Source organism: Notolepis coatsorum (assembly GCF_963971535.1).
Source record: "Notolepis coatsorum genome assembly, chromosome: 2".
Lineage (NCBI taxonomy): Eukaryota > Metazoa > Chordata > Actinopteri > Aulopiformes > Paralepididae > Notolepis > Notolepis coatsorum.
In genome coordinates, this window is record NC_140166.1 from 137,101,352 (window position 1) to 137,126,560 (window position 25,209).

The 25,209-nt window shown below is 42.8% G+C and overlaps 1 protein-coding gene across 1 annotated transcript in view; it reads left to right on the plus strand.

Annotated features, from left to right (window-relative positions):
- Positions 1-4,105: 4,105 nt before the first annotated feature.
- The window catches only part of LOC311222667 (uncharacterized protein), a 34,213-nt gene continuing 13,109 nt past the window's right edge, over positions 4,106-25,209 (plus strand). Inside the window, exons 1-2 of the mRNA XM_084307263.1 lie at positions 4,106-4,237; positions 14,467-14,526. The gene's annotated coding sequence lies outside the window, so the exon portion shown is untranslated. The remainder of the gene's footprint in view (positions 4,238-14,466; positions 14,527-25,209) is intronic.

Consider the following 25,209-nt stretch of genomic DNA (forward strand, 5'->3'; position numbering starts at 1 on the left):
CAGGCACCTTCCAATTACCAGACGACCGCTCTACCTCCTGAGCCATCTCAGGATTTCCTGTATCACTGTATGTGATATGGCCTATAAGTCAGTTGATTTAAACAGGGCTCATCTGACTAAGTCATACATAGCACAAGTCCCCTCCGGTACTTGAGGTAACAGCAGTTGCATCTTTTCACCTGCGCAGCTCGATCTCTCAGTGGCGAGGAGTAACGCGTGGGAGGCTCACGCTGCCCCCGACACTTCCTGATTCTACTGCGCAGGCGCACCAACCGACCTGTAGGAGTCGCTGTCCACAACGCCCGATCCCCACCCATCAGTTTCCCACCCCCTAATACGGCCAATGTGTATTAGTACGGACGACCAGCTAAACTGAAAGCAAATGTGGAGCGCTGGGCTCGAACTGACGAGCCCAGCGTCTCCAGCATTTCGTCGCGAGCGCCTTGCCCACTACGCCACGTAGCCGCCCGGGGCTCATCTGACTCTTAAAGCAGCTAACCGGCACAGTGACCCACACGGCCACCGTGTGTAATGCCTGTGCCTGAGACAAAATTATCCCACCTTGGATCATAAAGGCCATTTTAGACATCCACATAGGTTCTTTAGCTGCGGTGGATGCGCAGGGTTGAGAATGTATAGTTCCATGCAGCGTTTTTGCTAATCTCCACACGAGCATGATGAATGCAGGAATTCGTGGCTCAAGGCAAGTGGGCCAATCACATCGATCATCGCAATGCTGAGTCGCCCTACGGTGTACGCGCAGTTATATTTTGGGGGAGGTGCACGTAGGCTCCTTGGCCTAGACCACGACCAGCGACAAGCCTCCGGTCGGCATTTCCACGTTCTAGTATAAAATAAACTTACATCTACGGACCATTAGAGGGCCCGGGGCAACACACCTGGTTGTCCCCCTCTGACGGTGGCCCTGGTGACCAGAATAAAATTATCCTTCACCTACACAGCGGAATGGACAGACTTCCGAGTGGTAGGTGTGAAGGGGTCAATCATCAAAATCAATGGCCGTTGGTTTTGCAATGCCCAGCACACAACAGAAATTGCATATGAAACTGCCTTAAAAAAAGAAGCAGATTCCCTCCCAAACCACTCTTGAAACTTAAAGAAGGTAGAGTATGAGTGGGATATCCAATGACTGATGGGGGGGGGGGGCCTTCTTGTGTGGAGTTTGCATGTTCTTCCCATGTTTGCGAGGGGTTTCTTCTGGGTACTCCAGTTTCCTCCCATGCCAAAGACGGGCATGCTAGGAACTCCTGCCGTTGTCCTTGCATTACAAGACGAGTTGGTCCCCGGATGCATCTGTGGCTGTCCACTGCTCTTCGAGTGGTTAGAATGGGTCAAATGCAGAGAACACTTTACCCACAGGGATTACTGAAGTATAACTTTACTTCATGGGCCTGTTTGAAGTGTTTCAGTCATATATGCAGTATATATATTTCTAATTAGTAGTCACTGGTACTGGCAGGTACTTTTTTTTATCCACTTTTTTTTCTCATTTTCTATTTTTCTCCCATCCCAATTTCATGTATCCAATTCTCCCCTCCCCTGTCTTGAATGTTGCTCAACTATGCCCCCCACTGGTCGGTTGTAGAGAGGATAGAAGCCTTGCATCACATGTTCCCTCCGGCACACGAGGAGGCAGCCTGTCACATCTTTTCGCCTGCCAGCGCGGACTCTCATTGGCGAGGTGTAACGCATGGGAGGCTCACACTACCCTCGCCACTTCCTGTCACTGTTGTGCAGGCGTCTCCCAACCGACCTGTAGGGGTCGCTGTCCACAACGTCCAATCCCCACCCATCGACTTCCACCCGCTGACTGCCAAATGAGCCAGTATGACGGCCGGCCCAAGCCGAAGGCAATGCTGAGACTGGGATTCGATACAGGAGTCTCTTGCATTGGTGACGAGCGCAATCTCCACTACGCCACCCAGCCGCCTGGCTACTGGCAGGTACTTGTCACTTGTCCTCCGACCAGCCTCAAAAAGCGAATCCACCACTCGCCAGCACTGGGTGACCACAAAAGGTCAATATCTAGTCAGTCCTATCCAGTCTGCGACCTGAAAAGGATCCAATTTAGTTAGTGAAGTGGCCGTGTGGCTTAGGAAGGATTTTACACCAAGGGACTATTGCGTGTTTTCACCCTTGTTACATTCAGCCCTCTAAACTCATTCCACTCACCACAGCGACCCCAGCTGGAGAGCCGGGCCACAACTGTATTATCTGCGCCACAGCACCAACCGATGGTCACTGATTGGCTACTTGTCCTCCGACCAGCCTTGATTTGTGAACCCTCTGCTCACCGCCATCATATAACCACAGAAGTTTTAACGTTTAATCGTATCCAATACACCACCTGAAAAGGATCAATTTCAGATAGCGAAGTGGGGGTATTTCAACTATGGAGTGAGTTTACACCAAGGAGCTATCGCTATGGGGCAACAGTGGGTCAGGAGGCAGAGCGGTCGTCTGGTAATCGGAAGGTTCAATTCCGGCTCCTCCCGGACAGTGTGTCGAATTGTCCTTGAGCAAGACACTTAATCCCTAACTGCTCCTGATGAGCAGGTTGGCCTCTGCCTTTGGTGTGTGAATGTGAGACATAAGTTGTAAAGGGCTTTGGATAAAAGCACTATATAAATGCAGTCCATTTACAATGTATTATGTGGTTTCTCCCTCATGTGGTTCCTTACACACAACAACTGCCTAAAGGAAACGTTTTATTCCCGGTAGGAGTCTCAGTGGTTAACACTGTCGCCTCACAGCAAGAAGGTCCAGGGTTCGATTCCCGCTTGGGGACCAGGTTTCCATGATGCCATGTACCCAGGTGGGGTATCTCCCAGGCCTTTCTGTGTGGAGTTTGCATGTTCTCCCCGTGCTCGCAAGGGTTTCCCCCCGATAAGATAAACCCAATGGACAAACATGCACAACAGAACGCTGACGCTGTCGTGTCCTTGACGAAGACGGGCAGGGGCACTTGGATTGGTCCCCGAGCGCGGTACCTCGCCGACGCCCTGTCTGCTCCCGGCTGCCCATGGGGGGAAGGACGACAGGATGGGTTAAGCGCAGAGCTCAATCGCTGAGAAAAAGACAATGCATGTGTGTGTGTGTGTATTCCTATGTGTGTGTGCCGCTCCCATTGCCTGTCCCATGTCGTTGCATGCCAAATAAAGACCTCCAGGTCCTGCATTATTATTATAATGGACCTCTTCCTCCCTCCTGGAGTGTAGGGAGGTGTTGACCGTGGCTCTGAGTTTTAAAGTTGTCAAAAGTTTACACATTTGACATCCTCCTTGATGTTCTTATGAGTTCAAAGACCTTAGGACATCGTCAAGTACCCGAGTCACTAGGAGGAATATGCTTGTTAAGGGAAAACAGAAAGGAGTCCTTTCACGTGTTCTGCAGGAATTTAAATGTTGCAAACCTGCATCAAGATCCTGCAGTTTCAATTCCCCCCTCCCCCCTGCTCAAATCCACCTTCAGCAACTGAACCATAGTTCCCGGGCAAGGACCCCTTAAGACACCATCTTGTAGTAAGTAGCATGCCTCTCAAATCTCTTTCAAAATGGTCGCCTCCCTACGCAATTCATTAACCCTTTAGGACCACCACTTACAGTGTACCCACCTCTTTAGTAGACATTATCTGTGGTCGTGGAATTCTGTGCAAACACATTTTACTGCAGCAGCTGCAGCTGCACATGGCAGCAGTGAACTGCGACTACACTGAGAACAACACCGTCGCAGCAGGCAGGCAGGCACGGCGTGCAGGGCAGGCACACACGGAACAAGCCTGTCCGCCATTTATACGAGGAGGAAGAAGGAGGAGGAGCAGAAACTGCAACCTCGCTGCAACCACAGTGATCCATGGCGCGGCATGGCGGGCAGCCGGAAGAAGATGTGGTAGAAGAGGAGGAAGGAGGAATCCGTCTAGAGAAACTGGTCGTGGCCAGTTCCATGGTCGTGGCAGCCATTAGAGAACGTGGAGGGGCGGGTTTCTCCCTCAGTGTTCTTCTTCTCGCACCTTGTTATTGGTTCTGATGATGCACTTTAGAATTCAGTGCATTGTCTGAAGAGAAAATGCGCAAAACGGGTTACTGCTAAATTTCTTTCTTGGGAAGCAATTGAAGATTTTTTTTTTTTTTTTTTTGAAAGCACATCTTGATAAAACAGTCCTATGGGTGCTGCTTGTTAGAGGAAGACCGTGCATTCTGCAGGGAGCACGGAACGGGTAAGAGGATGATGGTCCTGTTGTTGTGAGTGAGAGGCCATTTGTGCTACCTAGCTTAGCTTAGTTTACCGTGTTTTAGCCATAATAATAGCCAGGCAGTCTAGCTAGCTAGCATGCAAGCCTATAACGTTAGATTAATAAGATTGCGTGTGATGCAGTTATATAACGTTAAGGCATCATTGCAAGGGGACCGAGTCACACCAAAACAAAACAACAAAACACCATCGCATAGGTTTATGTTCAGATGTTCTTTGTATCATAGCGTGGCACTAGTCCAACGCAACGTTGCTGCTTCTATACCCGGCCTAGAGATGGCTAATTTAAGTTACTAATATGTAATGTTTTGGTTCAACCAGCTAACGTTATTATAGCTATAACTGGGGACAACATTGGAAGCGTAAGGCCCAGATGATTCGGGAGAAAGTGGTGGTGGTGGTTATCATGATCACCTGAAGTTTGGACTAGTGGACAATAAGCTAACGTTAGCTAATATATATATATATATATTTTTTTTTAATGTAATGTTGTCTCTTCATCGTAGTAATAGCTGTCTGGTGTCTTGCTAACGCTTTCCAAAGTCGCCTACAACGTGGTCGTGCTAACGCAGATTTGATAAAACCATGTTTGTTTGTGCGTTAAAAACAAAAGAGGTAACGTTGACATTTTGATTAACGTCGTTGGCGTTAAGTTATTAACAATTCGTTTAGGACATGGGCAACACAGAAGAGAGAAAGGTGAGTCTTTAGTGAAAAAGTTTGACTAACGTTAGCTAGTTGGCGTTTAAAGGGAGAATCCACTCTAAAAACGAAATCCACGCTGTGCTATTTTCCAATTAGCCCTGATAGTTAAAGGGGCACTACAACAACAACAAAAAAACCACATCTAAAAACGTAACTTTAGCTTAACATTAATTTAGTTGGACAGTTATGAACAGGCATTGCATCCTCTGTTGTGTTAATTACAGCACCATAATGAAATGGTATGTCTGATACCAACTTATGGTGAATTGAAAATGGGGGACTGATTGATTGATTGAAAACTTTATTAACAGATTGCAGAATGGGTACAGTACAGCTCAATACACACAATTGTTAAGGGGATGCAGACCAGAGAAAGACTTTCGTCTTGTTTACATCAGGGTCCCCCATTTTCAATTCATCAGGACATATATGACATACATGACATACAGATATTCAGTACTGCTACATCTATACATTTATGACATACCAGATTTACATGGACCCTGATGTAAACAAGACGAAAGTCTTTCTCTGGTCTGCATCCCCTTAACAATTGTGTGTATTGAGCCGTACTGTTCCCATTCTGTAATCTGTTGATACAATTTTCAATCAATCAATGTAGGTGAAAAATAGTGTCCCAGATAACATCACTGGTGGCCATATTCAAACTAATTTACTTAATAACTCATCATTGGATGTGTGTGAGATTATGTGCAAAATAAATAGATGGATATTTTTCTTTGTCCACTTTCATGGAAATTTGTCTTTGGCTTCACCATGGTTGCAATCAACAAGACGACACAATACAAACATCACACAGGCACAGAAGACATTGAGAAAAAAAATATATTTGTGCCGCTTAATTCACTTATCTGTAACCTTAGGGTGGGTTGCATCAACAAGGATGAACTCCTACACTTTAATTTGGTTGCACCAAACTTTAAACTTGGTTTAAAATTGAGCAGTAATAAATGTAAACCTCTTTAAATCCCAGTTTTTAGTTTTTACTCTAAACTCCAGTTTAAACTGATCAGGGATTATAAATGGACAGTAACATTAGCTAGCACCAGGCAGCAGAGGAATGTTTTGGCTAGTTAGTAGTTAGCTAGGTCAACTCCACTGTAACAAGTATAAAAACAAATATACACAATCCAAAATACAGGACAGCATGCCGATGGATTTTGTGGGATATTTGTGTGACAGAAATGTAAGAATGAATACCTGTGCAAGAATAATGTCCACATAATAGGGGTGGAACGGTTCACAAAATCCATGGTTCGGTTCGTATCACAGTTTTGTGGTCACGGTTTTCGGTTCGATTCGATACGTTGTTTTTTTATATTAAAAAAAAATGTAACACACAAAAAATTTAAACATGCTTCTCATTTATTTGAAGAAAAAAAAGTTTACAGCGGTTTGCCTTAAATACTGTTTGGCACACAAAGACTGAACAACATTTGTCAAAGTATTAACTTAGTGCAAACAAACAAAATACTTAAACCTTTCCATTTTTGTGGCCACATTATAGACAAAGGCCATCAACATAAAGTATGCATATGCTCAACCAGCACTAGACTTTCTTATCAAAAAGGAAAAGTCACAGAAAATATGATTAGGGTTTAAATAAGGACGTTTATGGGGTTTCTTGTATTAATAATGATTTCATTTGTAACTGTTCTCTAAAAAGAGGAGATGTTACAAGGGAATGAATGGGGAATGTTATATATATCCCCCCCCCCCACAGTGGTGTGGAGTTGGTACGTCCCACCAGGGACCAGGATGTCAATACAGACGCACAGCACAGTTGACACACGCTCTAGTCTCATGGCTCGTTATTGAACACAGTATTGATAAGCTCCGACGTTTTCGGTTCTGCTATTGATACTCGAGACATTGTGGATATATTTTTTTCCAGAGGAATTTAAATGTTGCAATAGGGCTGGGCGATAAAACGATAACTATCGCGATAAATTATTTCCTCGAAATAAACATGAAACGTGGTCGCAAAGTTTCGATATATCGATTTTCCAAGCTTGGATATGAGCACGCACTAACAACCAATCGGTGAAGGAGATGGCCGAGAGCGAAGGAGACCAGGAAGGAGACCCAGCGCTGCACCTCTGGGTAGAGAGGTAGGACTCACTCAACAACGAGGCTTGCTAGGCTAACTAGCTTGCACGGCGACGTTTTGTATATTTACGTGCAGAGTATGTGTGCGCTGTGAATTCTGAGGCCACGTTCATAGTAGTGTGGGGTATACAGTGGACGTCGTTTCAATATATTGTGGCGGAAGAGAGTATTTTAGTGTCATATTTATTACATTGCCATGAGATATTCCGCTTGTCGGCTAACTTCTAACGTGCGCGGACTGATGACGACATCAACTCGACTCGAGACATTCGCAGCAGCATAATAAGACAACAGGCTGGCTAGGCTAACTAGCTTGCACGGCAACGTTTTATATATTTACGTGCAGAGTATGTGTGCGCTGTGAATTCTGAGGCCACGTTCATAGTAGTGTGGGGTATACAGTGGACGTCGTTTCAATATATTGTGGCGGAAGAGAGTATTTTAGTGTCATATTTATTACATTGCCATGAGATATTCCGCTTGTCGGCTAACTTCTAACGTGCGCGGACTGATGACGACATCAACTCGACTCGAGACATTCGCAGCAGCATAATAAGTTAATTAAACTTGACATACATTATATCGACGATAATTATCGATATCGAATTATATGAAAATAATTTTATAATTTTATCGCGATAACGTTTTTGGTCATATCGCCCAACCCTATGTTGCAAACTTGCAAACTATCTCTCCTCTCTCTGTCTGCAGGAGAAGCGGGGCTGTTAGTTTACACACACACTCGCGAGCGACACACACAAATGCACATACGGGTACTTGGCTCCGTGCTGAAGCGTGCAGCACACAGACCGAGCTCGGCGCTCATCATGGCGGAGAGAACAAAACGAAAGTCTGGGTACATTTTACGAAAGTCGATGCCGACAACGCACGTTGCCACAAGTGCAATAAAACATTTGCAAGTAAGGGTGGCAATACAAGCAATTTGTCAAAACATTTGTTGTCAAAACATAACATTAGTCTGCAGAAATGCGCCGTTTTCGACTGCTTTGCTCGCAGTGTTCCATCTCCATCCATGTCCACTGCAGGTAAGCCAAGATACGGAGTTAGCTAGGCTAATACGAATTATTACGAATAGGCTAATAAATAAAATATAATTGCTTATCTCAGGGGTTCCCAAACTTTTTCAGCTCGAGACCCAAAAGAGAAATTTGGTGTTTCCCCGGAACCCAAACGGACAAAAATACATCATGAATTGCCATAACATGGGCGGCTGGGTAGCGCAGCGGACTAAGCGCCTGCCTACCACCACAGAGACACTGGTATCGAATCCAGCTGTCAGCGGTACCTCCGGCTTTGTCGGTCGTCCATACTAACACAATTGGCAGTGTTAGAGGGTGGGAAGCCGGTGGGGTGTGTATCCTGGTCGTTGTAACCAGCGACTCCTACAGGTCGGTCAGGGCGCCTGCTCAGCGAGGAAGGGAACTGGCGGAAGTAGTGTGAGCCTCCCACGTGTTACGCTCACCCAGTGAGAGTCCTCGCTGTCAGGTGAAAAGAAGCGGCTGGCTGACTCCACATGTATCGGAGGGGACATGTGATAGTATCTATAATAATAATAATAATGCAGGACCTCTTTAGGGGGTCTTTATTCGGCATGCAACGAACTGGACATGCAATTGGAGCGGCACACACACACGCATTGTCTTTTTCTTAGTCGCCGATGCGATTGAGTCTCTGCACTTGACCCATCCCGTCATCCTTCCCCCCATGGGCAGCCGGGAGCAGATAGGGCGTCAACGTGAGCCGCGCCCCGGGGACCAATCCAAGTGCTCCTGCCCGTTTTCGTCAAGGACGCCACAGCGTTAGCGATCTGTTGTTGTGCATGTTTTTCCTTTGGGTTTATCTTATCGGGGGGAAACCCTTGCGAGCACGGGGAGAACATGCAAACTCTACACAGAAAGGCCTGGGAGATCACCCACCTGGGTACCTGGCATCATGGAAACCTGGTCCCCAAGCGGGAATCGAACCCTGGACCTTCTTGCTGTGAGGCGACAGTGTTAACCACTACACCACCATGCCGCTATCAACCCTCCCTAGACCGGCAAGTGGGGGGCAAATGCGGGCAACGGTCAGGAAGGGCAGGAAGGGAATTGGCATAACGACTAAATTGGGATGGGAGAAAAATACAGAAAAGTAGAAAAAAAAATGAATTGCCATAACATACATTTATAAACTACTGATAAAGAACACAACAAACCATGAATTTCAAATATATAAAAGTATTTATTTAATTATAAAAGTACATCACAGCAATAATCAAGAGTGTAATGTTAAGTTGCTCACCACCTCATAACATATGTACATAAAATGTTGTAACACTTTTAAATGAACAAACATGTTCTATCCTTTCTATTTATCAGGCCTAAAAAATATAATGGTTTGGTTCCGGTTGCCGACCGACCCTGCCGATTTAGGTGCGACCCAATTTGTTTTATGAGTAAAAATAAAAAATAAAATCTTTTTACAATAAAGTTTCATAAAATCTTAGTCAAACCTTTAGTATTATGGATATTAAACATGCTGGCAGAGTACATGCATCCATGTTGTTGTGAACATTTTAATTAAATAAAGAAATTCCCTATCCATAGTCGCCGTGGGAAAAAATAAAATAAAATAAATTCCCTACCTACCCATGGCCTTAACTGAACAAAACAATATTTTCTTTAATGCCTCACCCCTTTTTCAACTTTCCATTTCTTACCCCCTCCCTCCATCCCTCAACCTTAAACCCCAACATTGAGCAACATTCTGATTAATTTGTACTGACTTATTTAAAAATTCTACTGACCTGACATCATGCTAGAAGTAGAAGGGGTATAATATTTCATCTACGAAATCTAATGAGAGGTATGTGGCTGGTTGAAGTTTTCAACCAGCAGATCTATTCTGGGCTTGGTTTTTGAAAGTGCTATTCTGAGGTCATGCTGAGCATTTAGTCTGTTTCTGTATTTGTTTTTCAGGTATGCTAGAGTACAAAACCCAGATTCACATAAGTATGTGGTGCCCAACTGAATCAACACATCTACAGCTTTTTTATAATAAAAAAAAAAAATGTAATTTATTTCTTTTATTATTATTGGCGACCCAATAGAAACGGGTCCACGACCCAGAGTTTGGGAAACACTGGCCTAGCTAATTGTTTAGCTACAAATATATGTGAAAGATGACAACTTTTTATAGATCGTCAATCGTCATCAGGCTGAGGCTGCAGCCACCATGTCCCAGCCCACCCCTCCTCCCTCTACCACCACCGGTCCCAGCCAAGCCCAAAGTCCCTTCACCCTAGCTATAATATTTATTTTTTAACATTATATAAAAGAACATTGCTGCTGCTGTTGCTGAAGGAATAACATTTATTTATTTATAAAGTTATAAATAATAAAGCAATGTCGATTTTGTTCTTAATTAATTGTATTTCTTTCTTGCAAAATAATCAAAAAGAACCGATAAGAGTATCGATAAAGTACCGAACCATTAAGCAGTATCGATAAGAGTAGTAGTATCGATAAAATCCTAACGATACCCATCCCTAGTGGTGGCTGTGACATGCGTGTCGCATCACATGTGGCTTGTGTACATTTGTGATGTCTTTCAATCTTGAAGTAAAACAGACCTGTATTTTGACTTTCAGTGGGATAAGAAAGCTCATCTAACATTTGGACAAGTCAAACTATTAGATTATAGGTATGAACACATTATCTATCGAGCCAAATCACATCCACATTGGGTTTCTGATTTGTGTCCCAGACTTTAAAAGTTTAGGCTATTAGTTCCTGCTAGGGATGCCCCGATCACGTTTTTTGCCACCGATCGTCGTGAGCCATATCGGCCGATACCGATCCGATACCGATCGTTTTTGATTAAAAAGAAATTAAAAATTATTTTATATAAATTTTTTTATTTATTTATTTTTTTAATAAAATATATATATTATATAATTAGACTTGTACTTGTATTATCTGCGAGACATCGCCACCACGCAACAAGTCAAAATGCTCGCTATCTGCAAACAGCTCCACTGTCTGTGTGTACTCTAGTAGCCTCCAGCTACCAAAAAGGATTCTCCGGCGCTGCAGCGGGACCCTATTGGTAACGTTATGCTTTGGTCATTTCACATTCAGCAAGCCCTCAGCTCGAATACGCATTCAATCAATGTTATAAGACATTGATATCAGGAGCTATCTGTAGCTACTGCTAGCCGGCTAGATGACGTTAAGACAACTATTTAGTTCAATCGGACATTTTGTTTTGAACAGTGAATTAACGTCAGCTAACGCGAGCTAACGGAGGTATCAACATGCACTACAAGACTTGCTGGAGCATTTGTTGATATCAGGAGCTATCGGTAGCTAGCCGGCTAAATACCGTTAGACAATGCCTACTAAAAGTGAATAGTTGACTGGGTAATTTTGTTTAAACAGTAACGATAGCTAGGTAGCTAACGTTAGCTCAGGTCGAATGCACTATCTAGACTCAGCAGAGGAGGTCCGCCTCCTCTGTGTTTACAAACTCTACACGGGTACGGGCGGGGCTAGGGAGGAGGAGCAGTTTGCAGGTCCTGTGCGTCTGAGACAAGCGAGTGAGATATCCACTTGATCAGTTTCCGCGATCGGCGAATATGACTAATTATTGGAATTCCCCGATCGCATATTTATACTAATTATCGGCCGATAACGATCGGTGGCCGATCGATCGGGGCATCCCTAGTTCCTGCTCTATAATGCTATTTGTTCCTGCTCTATAATGCTATTAGTTTCAGCTCTATAATGCTATTAGTTCCTGCTCTATAATGCTCAAATGTCATGCACTCTTCCTAATATACTAACATACACTCAACACTGTAGCACTCAAGTCTGAACACTTTGATGAACATTGTTACTCAGCTGATAGAGTTGTACCCTTCCTACTGACTTGTCGTACAAAACTTATAAGTCGCTTTGGATAAAAGTGTCAGCTTGTAACTGAGGGGTACAATTCCCTGACTGTATTGATAAGTATGGTATCATTAAACCTGTATTGATAAGTATGGTATCATTAAACCACTACTAGGGGTGGACGGTATAAACGGTATACGGTATAAACGGTATTAATTTGCTCTACGGTATGGATTTTGACTATACCGTTTAACCGGTAGAGCAGCTCTAAAATAACAATGACGTCATGTAACCACAGCGCGACTATTTCAATAGCATTTGCCCCTAAAAATAGATAGAATTAGTCATAGATAATAGTTATGTGCAAACTGGAAAAAGTTATTTAGGAGGCTTCGCGCAGTGGGCGTGTCAACACGCTATTGTCATTTCATAATAAACACATATCACCGCGGCGCACAGCAAGTTTCAATTTCAGTTCCTGGCATTTTTAACCAGTGGAGAAAGGTAAGATACCTATCGTTTTTCTTATATGAATTATTCTACGTTAATAAAACATACCTGGTGATCAACTACAGTTTGCTGTAAACATTACGATATGTGTGTAGTGTTATGATAACGACGGCAGCAGCGGGAGCCGGGAGGACGGCGTGCAGCAGTGGATTTGCGAATAGCATGCAGCTGCAGAGCCGCAGAGCCAGGGGCTCTTTCAGGTCTGGTCACAGGCCCGTCAAACAGCGCCCCCCCACCCAAATGAATTGCCAATGGCTGAAATGAATGACCTGAAAGAGCCCCTGGCTCTGCGGCTCTACAGCTACATATGCTTCTAGCAAAATCCAGCCCCGCTGTTTGCAATGGGAGCAGGAGTCTCGACTCGGGACTTATTTTATATGGAATATAATGACTTTATACGCAAAAGTAGCCTAGTTTTAAGTTAAAATATTATAAATCTACATGCCTTGAGGATGTCATTCTTTATATAGCCTGCCTATCAGGCAAAAAAAATTATTCTAACAGAAACACTGATACCGTGATATATACCGTTACCGTCTATGCTTCAAATGATACCGTGATATAAATTTTAGACCATACCGTCCACCCCTAACCACTACCGCTTTATGTACTTTAATTACTGGCCATACAGTACACGATATATGAATATGATGAACACTTCCCACAATGAAATCGGTTCCAGTCAAATGTATAATCAAGTATTTAATGGAGCAAAAGGTACATAGGATACTTTACATTATTCTTTGAATGCACTTGTAAGGCAAAGGAATATGCGTAGGCAAATCAATAATGAATGTCCATTCTCTGGTTACGCAGGAGGTAATTATACAACCTGAATCTTAGGGAATTATATCTATGGTACACTAGTAATATAGCGGGAGATACTGGAAGGGGTTCCCCCTGGTTGTAAGCCAGCGGGGGGGGGGTAGAAGATCTGTCGGTAGTAGGACGTCTGGTCAACGATGACTAAGGAGACTTCAGGTACAGAAGCCGGTGCAGTAGCCTCTTGATCCACAGACGAATACAGCTTGGTTCTCTTGTAGACTGTAGCTCCACAGTGAAGAAAGCTAGTCGGCCTCAGGCTCTCCAAGGCGCCGACTCGACTTGACTCCTCGCGGGGTAAATCCAACACGTGCAGGCGTCGGCGATTATCCGCTCCATAAATCACAGGACCAAAGCAAATATATTCCAGCCGCAAAGGGCTATGTAGTCGTCGGGTAGATTAATCCAGTGTACATGTCCATACGGTTCTCGTCTAGGTCTCCTCGGGTGAAAGCGCCATGTGGTCGGCCCAGCCTGGATAAGAACTCTAGCTAATACGAGAAAGCGTTGGAGATGCTGGTCACTGTAGAACTTTAACCGCACGATACACTATACACAAATAGACTATTATTTACCTAATAGAAATATGTCGCACTCGACGGTATAGCGCCAAACTCTGACAATTCAGTTACTAATTCGCACGCGGTCTCAATGCTCTATTCTGGGGCCAAACAGGCCATACTTCACCGCACGTTGTATCGTGGGTGAGGCTTCAACTTATCGGTAACATACTAAAAGGACGAAGGGTAAGGAGGTAAGGGGCTTCTATATTCACCTGCGCCGTATTTATACGCACAGTGAACAAACTAGTTCCAATCTCATTTCTGTCGCGTATCCCTGGGCAAGGCCGGGCATGTCCAGACACATCTTGACGGTGACTTTGAACCTGGCTCCGGAGGCCGGTCCCTGGCGCCGGTGGACCGCTGTCCAATAGGAGAATGAACTATTATGGTCTGGGCTAAAGGGATATTCTGTGTATATGTACAAGGAATATACAGGGGATATCAAATGATATACAAATACTATGCAATATATATCAATAAATAAATATATATATTCGGTTTAATCTGATCCTTTGTAACACAGCTAAATGACAAAATGTAAATGTTAACACAATGTTTTTTCTCTCTTGCAGGCTCCCGTGTTTGAATGAACCATTCAAGATTTGGATTCGAGTGGATGTTTATAACACCAGGTACAAACATTTAAAGCTGCTACAAGGAGAATTTTCAACAAAATATATCGTATAAATTATTGTCAGATTGGTTGTAATACCCTGGTATAATTTCAGGAAACAAATGAGACCATTGCCAAAACAATCGGTAGCCTAATTCTCACGATAAGACCACATTTCCCATAAACCCCGTCTCTTTTGCAAAAGTTATTTCTGTTGATAACGTGAATTTTGTTTGGAAAGACGTCCTTTGCACCGTAATACCTTCAGCAGAACTCAGTCTCGTTAATTGTCTTTCACTGTCCTAGGTCTCGACAAGGTATGGACGTTGAGTTTACAATGATATCGCTGTTGAAATCCTCCTAGTAGTGCAAAGAGTAGAAACTGCATTTAATGACATCGCAAAAGCATTCTATTAGTCAGTGTGTGTGGCGTATGATCAACATGTATATAAATAAACACTGGTTGCACAGACAACAGACTAGGGATGTTACTTATTCCCAAAATGTTGTAAAAATGTTAAGCATATTTCGTTGGGCGCCTACGGTTAAATAATCTGTAGACTGGGGTGTCGTTAACAAAAAAAATGGAATCAGATCATTTCTAATCGGATATAAACCAGTGTGTGTCGGTTCAAACGGGATACAAATCACATTTCTGGACACGCGACTGTTCGGTCTGTGCTGAGATTGTATTTGTAAAGTGTTTTATACTTTTTTTTGCAGAAATAACCGTTGCAACAACAAACGTGTAAGTCATAAACATCGTCCTATAATAACTCCATAGCCACGTTCACGCTGCAACTAAACGCGGTTGTCGCTTCTCATTTGAGCACTTAATTGCTTAATCCTATCAAGTTCATACACCGTTTGCTTATGAAAGGAGAGTGGCTATCACATTCTACAGTCAAAGTAGTTGTGAATTCTGTTAACCCCTTATGCTGAGGGCACCTTTAGCATAAAATGCCTGACTATTGTAATTAGCTATTTATTACATGAACCACTTATAGCACATGCATGAATCTGGTCTCTTTTTGAAAGGAAACATTCTGAACTTTCTTCAACAACAGGAGAAGAATCACCCCGAGTGCTAATGTAATATGGTTAGAGGTTTGAACTAGGGCTGGGCGATATGGCCTCTAAATTATATTGTGATATTTTTTTGGCCATATCACGATATATATCGTGATATTTCCTCTAAAGCACTTAAAAATGCTTGATTTAACCCTTTGATGCATACAGTCACGCCAATATTCATTTAAATTCATGAATTCATTTTGGGTAGTGGAAGCGTAAATCTTTCCATGACACCCAATAATTTGGCCTTAGTAACCTGCTCAATCATCACTCCTTGTGATGATTAGCTTCTGGTCTATTTTTAAAGCATGCTTGGAGCCTAGTAACAGACTCTTCGTTTTTGAGATATTAAATCTGAGCTTGTTTTCAGAAACCCAATCAACTCACTTTGGAGGACTTTGCTAAGCTCCTCAGTGTTGTCTGCTGATGCATACATGGTAGTATCATCAGCATACATAGCCAATAGCCATAGATGAATTTTGTAAGACACATGGCAGATCATTTGTGAATATGCTGTATAGGAGAGGTCCTAAACGGCTCCCCTGTGGAATTCCACATTGTAGTTATCTAAAGCTTGGTGTGTGTGTGTCTTATTCCTGTGTCTGTCTGGATGCAGGACCGCTACCCATGTTTGTTCCACAGGGTTGAGCTATATTTTATGTTTACGTTTTTGGAGGGCACATCATTGTCTAATATGTGATCGCTCAGTCCTCTGTTCCTTTGTTCATCTGTGTGTGTGTGTGTGTGTGTGGAAAGACACACACAGAGGGGAGGGGTTGTGGGACAGCGAGTGGATGGAGAACAGCGCAGGTGATGTGTGTGTGTGTGTGTGTGTGGAAAGACACACACAGAGGGGAGGGGTTGTGGGACAGCGAGTGGATGGAGAACAGCGCAGGTGATGGAGAGATGCAACAGAGAGTAGGCCTGTCACGATAACACATTTTGCTGGGCGATTAATTGTCCCAGAAAATATTGCGATAAGCGATATTATTGCGGTTTTGAGATTTTTTTTTGACAAATGTATTTCCCAAAAGTTTTCAATTAACCTTTTTATTTTTCTTTACTAATATAATTCTTACCTTATCTATCCACTTCGTGCCTAGTGGCACATAAGGCCTTTTACTAATATAATAATAGCATAATAATGCAAGGAAACCGTTTCAAAGTGCAATAAACCTTTATTTAACATTGGAAGACATTTTAAATATCCTAAAAAAAAAAATGCTCAGTTTGATTGTTTATTATAAAACAAACTGAAACTGGAAACAAGCCCTCTGTCTGGCTTTTTGTGTCATCCTTTTAACATGTACATGTATTATTAATGAACCTTGTGGTACCATGTACAAAATGTTAATAAAGTATGAGGAAAAAACTGTGGAAACGCAATGAATAAAAAGGCAGTGAAACAATAATCAAATAAACACCAAAATATATACTATCTCTATTGGAATGGAGACTTCAGCACAGGATAAACTAGGGATGGGCAAAAATAATCCAGATCGATTGATCACATGATGTACTCGAGTTCTCGTGGAGGAAAACGCTGTACAAAATAAACGTCTTTTCCGGTGTTTTAGACTTTTATTTTGAGACCCACCCACCGGTCCGGAGCAGGAGGTATTGTTGTTATTATTATCCTAGCAGAACGTATTGAGCGGACAACTTGTCTCAAGTTTCAAGTTTCTTTAATAGTTGTCATACAGAAGTACAGAATACTTTTATACAAAATGCTTCTTACTGTTACGCTCCAGAGACTGTGCAAGACAAGATAAGTATGAAATAAAATAACATAGTATAGCATGTAAATTAGAAGTAAAAAAATGAGGTCACAGTGTTGTCTCGTCCGGTTCTGTGTTTTTGAGCTAATGATAAAACAAATGTTGAGATTGTTGGTGAACAACTAACTTTAGGTTAGTTTTAACGTTAGCTACTAACGTTAGATGCAGCTACTACAGGCAATCAACGATGAGGAGGAAGCATCAAAGCCGTATATAATAGAATAGTAGCCCTGTGGTGCATAGGCACGACTCGAAACTACCTGTTATAATAAATTAATTCATGTTTAACTTGTCCCCGTGTCCAGTCCTTTGTCTAGCCCCACCCGTTCATTGTAAACAATGATGCATGTAATTGTATTAACGTTATTCTGTGTTGTAGCTATGCTATACGTTGTATTTCGTTTGTTAGCTATTTAGCTAATGTTGATAGCATCGACGCTAGATATTTAATCTTTATTTAGCAGTCCAGTTTCTCCGGGCAGTAGCGAGTAACTACTTGGGTCTAAAACCAGCTACACTACAAAGAACGCTACTTGGTTAAAAGGAGCAACACTATTGAGAAATGTAGTTAAGCTATGTGGCGTTGCTAGTGCCCCACGGAGCTCCCGTGCTGTACTCTGTAGTAAGGCCAGCGGCCCCTCACACGGGGAGTGACTGACAAGGGGTACTGGTTCCGCCTCATTAAAACAACCCGTGTTACCAAGTAAACAAATCACGTCGTTAGCTCTCAGAATGGTAGCCAGAAGCCTGCAGCATCTAGTGCTACTATCGACGTTAGCATGTAGCCTAGCCATGGCAGACTATTTGATTCCTTAAGGGCTCGAAATTGCCTGGGTTTTGGTCATATGCTCCCGAAATGCTCCCGCTGTTTGGCTACTTCTATGTGCAGTGAAAACTACTCGAATGCTTTATAACCTAGTCATTGATTTAGTTCAGGGTAATCTAATATTAGCCGCGGAGCTAATGCTAGCTAACGTGAGCTAACGCTAGTTAATCAAGCTCACAGAGAGAGATAAACAGCTGACAGCGGTTAGTACAGGTACAAATACAATAACAAAGCGGGTGGGGGCTGTTGTGTAAACCTTGTACTCTTTAGTTCACATATAATAAGAGACAGATTATTTGCTTGCTCCACCAGTGCACCACAACAACACACACCAACTCTCGTCACAACGCTTTACGGTATTTTCACAGCACTGTCTCAACATTACCGTAAAACGTGAACACCGTTGTGATACACTTGCTCCACTAGTGAGGACTGGTCTTGCCCTCTGCTGGCGCGTGTGTGCACTACACTCAAAACTCCGTTTCACTGTAATAGAAACTGAAGCGCATCTGTGATTTTGACGCCGGTATTGATTTTCAATACCGTCGGGATTTCTAAATACCCTGGTATACCGTAATACCGTCATACCGCCCAAGCCTAGTATATATATATATATAATTCCTTTAATAGCCAATAAACGCTAGCATATTTATGTCATGGGGATTTTTGTTTTGTTGACGTCGTTATGGTTATGGCTTTTTTGTAATGTGTGACCTGTGTCCCATTGCTTTATACACATACAACTTCTCCTGTACCATACTCATTCACTCTCCTTCATAACTTTGGTTGTCACTACCCAAATCTGGCAGTGTATAAGGCTTAGCCGTACGTGGCTGATAACTATGGAAACTGCACGATTCAGCATCATTGTCGCATCATCCATACCTTCTACAAGCACAAGAGTTAAATTCTTCCGCTCTGGCTCCTCGGCCTTGCAGCAGTGACATCAATAAAAAAAAAGATACAAAATGGCATTAAAAAAATACAGAAAAGCTTGCTGGTCCTGGCCCTGAGACTGGTTATTTCTATGCAGGGCTACCAACCCACCTGTCATGCACCGTCGCGCATGTGTGTCGCTGCATGACGACATTGTCAATGTGTGCAATAAATAAACACTTCTTCAAAAGTCCAGTTTAATCTTTAAACCCCCACCACGCCTCCTATTTCTCATGCTTAATAGGATCGGAGACCTTTTTTTAAATGGGAGACTGACCAAGTCCTTCTCTACCTGTAATGTGTCATGTGAGCTGCATGAGGTGTGGCATTAGCGGGGCCCACTTACCGGTAATTAGGGTTGGGCATCGTTTGGATTTGAACGATTCCGATTCTCCATATCGATTCCTGTTCTAAACGATTCTAGCTTCAGATTCTTTGAGGTGCAGGTCAAAACAGGTCACAGCTTATTTCGCAGGAGAATTTTTTATTTTTTGAAGAACCGGAAGTTAGGAACCGGTTCCTATTAGAACCGGTTTTCGGTGCCCAACCCTACACTTAATGCCCCCACCTTGGGAGACTACAGTCAACTGATGGTTGAATGTGTCCAGGGCACGAAATTAGAGCCCGCCAATGGCGGGCATATTTTAAGTTTGGCGACTAACAATGAGAGGTCTGCCCGCCACCTGGTGTGTAATTCATATCGATACTTTTATTTTGAAAATCCTGTGCGGGTCTCATTTCCGCCCCAAGCGCAGCTCCAGTCATATCGATGGCTCCGGCAGTTAGCAACGTTCGGTTCATATGATACTCTTATTTTGAAAAAACCCCGTGGCAACGAGTCATATCCTGGGGCGGATGTGACTCGTTTCTGCTCTGCTCGCTTCTGCTCGTATCAACACAGAGGCAGTCTGCTCTAGTCTATTGCGGACCTCCGTGAGCTAACGTTACTGTTTAAACAATGACCCAGTCAACTATTCACTTTTAGTTTTAATTAGGGATGCTCGATATTGGCTTTTTTACCGATATTGTCCAACTCTTAATTTCCGATACCGATATCAACCGATACCGATATATGCAGGGTTCCCCCCCCCCCCCCCCCCCCAAAACGGAATAATTTCAGGTAATTAACATTACATATCTCTTATTGTGGAATTAACACAACATTATGCATACTTTTGACAATAAATAAAATCAGAATTTGTTCTTACTTGCCTGCCTGGGTAAATAAAGGTTATGGAAATGTAATGGAAACCGATACCGATATTTTCTGATATCACATAATGCATCGGCCGATAATATCGGACATCCCTAGTTTTAATACATGAGGCATTGTCTAACGGTATCTAGCTGGCTAGCTACTGATAGCCGCTGATATCAACAAATGCTCCAGCAATTATAGTCGAGTGCATAATACCTCCGTTGAAGTCCGTTCGCTCGGTAGGCAACGTTAGCTCACGTTAGCTCTATATGTCCCAGTAAACTAAATGGTTCACTGAGGCGTTGTCTTAACGTTATATAGCCGGCTAGCAGTAGCTACAGATAGCTCCTGATATCAATGTCTTATAACATAGATTCGATGTGTATTCTAGCTGAGGGCAAGGCATGCTGAATGTCATTTGACCAATAGGGAATAGCACCGGAGAATCCTGGCTGCATCTGGAGGCTACTAAGTATACACACAGACAGTGGAGCTGTTTGCAGATAGTGAGAAGTCACTTCAGAGAGAGAGGGAGTACAAATTTAACTCTGGCCTCTTTAAGTGTCTATTCTTCAACGTAATAGCTTATCTACTTGAAATGTACTGAAAAAAATGTATATGTGACACAAAAATGTGAATTTTTTTTGGCCGGTAAGAAATATGCTTGGCGGGTAGAATTGTCCCATCTACCCGCCACTGGCCGGTGAGTCAAAAAGTAAATTTCGTGCCCTGACTGTGTCGAAGGCTGCTGACAGGTCCAGGAGAATCAGGACAGAGGAGAGGCCTGTCGCTCTTGCTAAGTGAAGAGCCTCTTGTGAGGGCCGTCTCTGTGGAGTGACCAGCCATGAAGCCTGACTGAGTTGGGTCTAGGACTAGGAGGTTATTCTGTAATAATCAGTGAGTTGGTTGGATACGGCACGTTTAAGTGATTTAGAGAGAAGAGAGATTGTTATCTATGATGGTGGGGTTCAGGGTTGTTTCTTTTATGAGCAGTGTGAGCTTGTCTTGGAGAGGTAGGAACCATCCCAGAGATGAGTGAGGAGTTGATGGTTGCCGTTAGAAATGGGAGGATGTCTGGTGCTGTAGATCTAGCTGCAGGCGTCGTTGAGTTATCCGCCGTTATCCAGGTCTCAATAAGAGCCTGACGCTGTAGGTTCCGACTGTGGGCATAGGCCGTTATGAAGTCTGCTTTTCTGATGGCTGATTGGCATTTCCATAAGCCTCCACATACGGGTAGGGATGGGTAGGACGCACAGTAATTAATAGGATAAATAATGGTGTTCTTACTCTGTTGGATGATGTCTTAGGTTGTTTCCTTCCTCCTGAGAAGGAAGGAAAACTCCATTGTCTTCGTTCAACGGAGTTACAGTGTTACAATAGCAGATATGACAGTTATTTGCTTCATTATGTTTTACAATAGCAGATATGACCGTTACATTTGCGTCATTATGTGTAACAATAGCAGATATGACTGTTATATTTGCTTTATTATGTGTTACAATAGCAGATATGACAGTTATATTTGCTTCATTATGTGGAGCATAGGGAGGGAGAGAGAGAGACTTGCACAAGCAATTTTATAATTTGTTTGCTTAGATTGGCTGTTTAGCTTGTGTGTGAGTGTCGACGAACACAGCTGACTAACTCCATTGGAAATGTGGTTCAACAAGCTCTTTGCTAATTCAGAAGGCATCAGTTATACTCCTTTTATTAGGTCTAATGCATTGGTCTTTAGTCTGCTTGTTGTCAATTCCAATTTAATTTCAATATTATCTTGATTGAGTATCAAATATGATCATAGATGATGTCTATATTATGTTTATTTTATTTTATTTTTTAAAAAGAAGAAATTAATAAATTAGACTGTCAATTGATTGTGTTTGGCTGGTAAAGAAAACCTGTCTGGCCGGAACATTTTCAGCTACCTGGGCATTAAGCCAAAAAGTACATTAAAGGGGCACTTCTCCAAAAAAAGAAAAGAATTTGTGCACACTTTTGTACACATTCATTTAGTTTGACAGTTATTGAGAGTAAATGGGTTTGAATGTGGCCGCCAGTGATGTCATCCGGGACATTGAATCCTTGTGTTGTGTTAATTACATTTCAGTGAAATGATGTTGAATGAAACATTAGCAATACCTTGTCTTATAGCGACTGCTGCCTTATATAATTTCATTGAGCTGTAATTAACACATTATCTGGTGTTCATATTCAAACTCATTTACTTTCAATAACTGTCGAACTAAATGAACGTGTACAAAACAGTTTTAAGAGTTTTGGGATGTGTGTGAGATTATGTGCAAAATTAATTGCACAATTACAAATTAATAATTATTTTCTTTTTGGTGAAGTGGCCCTTTGAATGTGCAGGGTTCAAAATACTTTTTGGCCTACCTGCCAAGGTGGCTGATGGATGAAAGCAATTACTGTAAATATATGACTTTAGCCTTTTCTATGAGTAATATACACGCACATATTGAAGTGAAGTTTGTTTATTTTTGTCGTGTGTAGGTTAACAGTTTGAGTGCCAGCCATTTAACATTGAATGCCAGCATTCCGTTGAATGCCAGCACCCACTTCAATGATAGCGTTGTGAACGCATAATCTCTCCTAAATTATGGTTATGTGTCTAATCTGCCTGATGTTTATCAATGACTTGTTTGCAGTCAACATTGTCGAAACGGATTGTTTTTTTATCGGTTCATTTTCGTTTTATAGCATTTTCAAAAGCCCTCGTTTTCAAGGAAAATAAATAGATTATGTGATAAACGGCATTTACTGGAATATTCTAGCACAGTGGTTCTCAAACTGTGGTACGCGTACCACTAGTGGTACTGCTGGTGGTACTTAAAAAAAGAAGAAAAAAAACTATTTAAATTTTGTAAAATTTGTTTGTGCAGTCAGGCCACTGAACTTAGAAGCAGGTCAGGCCGCGTGTATGCTTTTACCAACCCAGTTGTGTTTCCGGGTTTCCGTTTTGCGCTCTGATTGGCCACTGACCTATGCTATTACGCCCCCCTTTACACTCTCGCCTGAGACGTGCTGTGAAGCACCAGCGGGGCGAGGCGGTGGTTTCTCGCCGGCTCCGTGCGCCTTGCTGCCGCCGGCTTGTCTCACATGACTCAGTCCAGCTCCAGCAGCAGCAGCGGCCGTAACATTATGAAAGGATAATGGTGATAGGGTAGGGCTGGGCGATATGACCAAAAACGTTATCGCGATAAAATTATAAAATTATTTTCATATAACTCGATATCGATAATTATCGTCGATATAATGTCTGTCAAGTTTAATTAACTTATTATGCCCGGCGCCGATACGCGGGCTGACTTGTTTTGCTGCTGTGAATGTCTCGAGAGTCGAATTGATGTCGTCATCAGTCCGCGCACGTTAGCAGAGCGGAGTATCTCAAGCGGAGTATCTCATGACTCAAAAATGACCCTAAAATACTCTGTTCCGCCCAATTCATTGCAACGACGTCCACCGTATACCCCACACTACTATAACAGTTACCCTCAGAATTCAAAACACACACCAACTCGGCAGGTAACCTGTGAAATAGCGGCGTGCAAGCTAATTAGCCATAGCCAGCCTTGTTTACAGAGTCCTACCTCCTTCCGGGTCTCCTTCCTCTATCGGCCATCTCCTTCACCGATTGGTTGTTAGTGCGTGTGCTCATATCCAAGCTTGGAAAATCGATATATCGAAACTTTGCGACCACGTTTCATGTTTATTTCGAGGAAATAATTTATCGCGATAGTTATCGTTATCGTTTTATCGCCCAGCCCTATGATAGGGTCATAAAGACTAAATGAAAAACGATTCTGTCACGGCAAATGTCTTAGTTGCTTAAACAAGGCGCACGTAGCGGAGTTCTGCTCTTTGGGGTTGGTGCACACTGGCTTTTGGACCAACATTGCACGTACTTATATAGCCTATGACGGGGTCCTCAAACATCTGCCAGTCAGTCTCAAAGCAGTCCTGTAGGACCCCCTCAGCCTCATTGTTTCATTTCGTTAGCCTCGTACAATAATTATTTTTCAAGATTTTTGGATGAGAAGGAAAAATAAATATTTCCTGCAAATGTGTACGTTTTTAATTTATATTTTGAAAATAAGTTCCACAAGGTGTATCAACAAGTTTGCAAAAACACAACAACCATTGCGTAACGAAATAACGTTTAAACTAAATATGTCGTGACTTAGGCATTTTTTCCTCGTACATACATACATGTCATGCACTAAGGGAGAGGTTACACCTAGGGTGTTTTCGTTTCGTTTTCAGGATGAGTTTCGCTTTTCCAGGTCGCAACGTAGCGGCAGCCGAGTTAGACATTCGTTTTGCAACCTGAGCGCAGTGATGTAGTACACTGCCAAAGCAGTAGGTGGCGAACATGAAGGCAATTTTCAACCAATCAGAACTTGAATGTGCCAATACACTTCCTGCAAAGAAATGTCAACAAGCCGCCATCTTTAAATGCCTATTTAGACAATGCAGCACTTATTTTTCAGCAAAGTGTAATAAAAGTGCAATAAACAAAACGGATACATTCACTGTGTTCTGCCTCTCATTTGTTGATAAAACAAAACTAACATCAACACAAGTGACTACCAAGAGCGGATAGTTTAGTCTAAAAAAAAAAGATCGCCGTTGTTAGCTACATGCTAACGTGAATGGAATATGCCAGTATAACAGTATAGCATTGTGGCTAGCAGGTGGGCGGCTACGTGGCGTAGTGGGCAAGGCGCTCGCCACGAATGACGGAGACGCTGGGCTTGCCTGTTCGAGCCCAGCGCTCCACATTGCTTTCAGTTTAGCTGGTCGTTCATACTAATACACATTGGCCGTATTAGGGGGTGGGAAACTGATGGGTGGGGATCGGGCGTTGTGGAC